The sequence below is a fragment of the Centroberyx gerrardi genome, chromosome 21, assembly GCF_048128805.1.
Source record: "Centroberyx gerrardi isolate f3 chromosome 21, fCenGer3.hap1.cur.20231027, whole genome shotgun sequence".
Taxonomy (NCBI): domain Eukaryota; kingdom Metazoa; phylum Chordata; class Actinopteri; order Beryciformes; family Berycidae; genus Centroberyx; species Centroberyx gerrardi.
The window spans coordinates 21537909-21540408 of record NC_136017.1 but is presented as its reverse complement, the minus strand read 5'-3'; positions in this window follow the sequence as shown (position 1 = coordinate 21540408).

The window sequence follows — 2500 nt, the reverse complement described above, 5'->3', positions numbered from 1 at the left end:
GCCTCGGGCAGGGCGCCCCCCTACCATCCCTGGAGCTCCAGGGAGTACCAGGAGCAAATCCAAATAGAAAAAAAAAAGTTAAAGTCCAACTGCCACCAGGGGCTCGGGGTGAAAATCCTGCCCGGGAAGAGGCGCACAGCCTCGGGCAGGGCTTCCAGGGCGCCCCCCTACCTCCCTGGAGCTCCAGGGAGTACCAGGAGCAAATCCAAATAGAAAAAAAAAAGTTAAAGTCCAACCGCCACCAGGGGCTCGGGGTGAAAGCCCTGCCCGGGAAGGGGCGCACAGCCTCGGGCAGGGCGCCCCCCTACCATCCCTGGAGCTCCAGGGAGTACCAGGAGCAAATCCAAATAGAAAAAAAAAAGTTAAAGTGCAACCGCCACCGGGGGCTCGGGGTGAAAATCCTGCCCGGGAAGAGGCGCACAGCCTCGGGCAGGGCGCCCCCCTACCATCCCTGGAGCTCCAGGGAGTACCAGGAGCAAATCCAAATAGAAAAAAAAAAGTTAAAGTCCAACTGCCACCAGGGGCTCGGGGTGAAAATCCTGCCCGGGAAGAGGCGCACAGCCTCGGGCAGGGCTTCCAGGGCGCCCCCCTACCTCCCTGGAGCTCCAGGGAGTACCAGGAGCAAATCCAAATAGAAAAAAAAAAGTTAAAGTCCAACCGCCACCAGGGGCTCGGGGTGAAAATCCTGCCCGGGAAGAGGCGCACAGCCTCGGGCAGGGCTTCCAGGGCGCCCCCCTACCTCCCTGGAGCTCCAGGGAGTACCAGGAGCAGAAAGAAATATTTTGTTTAAAAAAATGACAAAGTGCTGCGGCACTTAGGCTGTGGGGCGAAAACAGGCGGAGTACCAGGAGCACAAAGTTTAAGTTGGAGTACCAGGGGCACCAAAGTTTGAGTTGGTATACCAGGAGCAGGAAAGTTTGGGCGGATGGTAGTCTGCTTGTATCCGGGGAGGGGTGCTTAAGAGTGGGTCTGCAGGTTCGGCTGGTGCTGGGGTTCCTGGATGGTGGAGGTTAGGGGCCGGAGATAGGGGGCAGCTAACAGGTGTGTGGGTGGCCGAGGCAGGGGCTCCAAATTGGGGTAAAAGTGAGGTGGAGGGCCCCCTGGAGGTAGGGGGCCGATAGCAGGTGTGTGTGGCCGAAGCAGGGGCTCTAAATTGGGTAAAAGGGAGGTGGAGAGCCGCCTGGAGGTAGGGGGCGGAAAGCAGGTGTGTGTGGCCGAAGAAGGGGCTTTAAATCGGGTAAAAGGGAGGTGGAGAGCCGCCTGGAGATAGGGGGCCCGCTCCCAGGTGTGTGTGGCCGAAGCAGGGGCTTTAAATCGGGTAAAAGGGAGGTGGAGAGCCGCCTGGAGATAGGGGCCCGCTCCCAGGTGTGTGTGGCCGAAGCAGGGGCTCTAAATTGGGTTAAAAGTGAAGTGGAGAGCCGCCTGGAGATAGGGGCCCGCTCCCAGGTGTGTGTGGCCGAAGCAGGTGCTCTAAATTGGGTAAAAGGGAGGTGGAGAGCCGCCTGGAGATAGGGGCCCGCTCCCAGGTGTGTGTGGCCGAAGCAGGGGCTCTAAATTGGGTTAAAAGTGAAGTGGAGAGCCGCCAGGAGATAGGGGGCTTCTCCCAGGTGTGTGTGGCCGAAGCAGGTGCTCTAAATTGGGTTAAAAGTGAAGTGGAGAGCCGCCTGGAGATCGGGGCCCGCTCCCAGGTGTGTGTGGCCGAAGCAGGTGCTCTAAATTGGGTAAAAGGGAGGTGGAGAGCCGCCTGGAGATAGGGGCCCGCTCCCAGGTGTGTGTGGCCGAAGCAGGGGCTCTAAATTGGGTTAAAAGTGGAGTGGAGAGCCGCCAGGAGATAGGGGGCTTCTCCCAGGTGTGTGTGGCCGAAGCAGGTGCTCTAAATTGGGTTAAAAGTGAAGTGGAGAGCCGCCTGGAGATAGGGGCCCGCTCCCAGGTGTGTGTGGCCGAAGCAGGGGCTCTAAATTGGGTAAAAGGGAGGTGGAGAGCCGCCTGGAGATAGAGGGCCGCTCCCCGGTGTGTGTGGCCGAAGCAGGTGCTCTAACTTGGGTTAAAAGTGAAGTGGAGGGCCCCCTGGAGGTAGGGGGCCGATAGCAGGTGTGTGTGGCCGAAGAAGGGGCTCTAAATCGGGTAAAAGGGAGGTGGAGAGCCGCCCGGAGATAGGGGGCCTCTCCCAGGTGTGTGTGGCCGAAGCAGGGGCTCCAAATCCGGTAAAAGGGAGGTGGAGAGCCGACTGGAGATAGGGGGCGGATAGCAGGTGTGTGTGGCCGAAGAAGGGGCTCTAAATCGGGTAAAAGGGAGGTGGAGAGCCGCCTGGAGATAGGGGCCCGCTCCCAGGTGTGTGTGGCCGAAGCAGGGGCTCTAAATTGGGTAAAAGGGAGGTGGAGAGCCGACTGGAGATAGGGGGCCTCTCCCAGGTGTGTGTGGCCGAAGCAGGGGCTCTAAATTGGGTTAAAAGTGAGGTGGAGGGCCCCCTGGAGGTAGGGGGCCGATAGCAGGTGTGTGT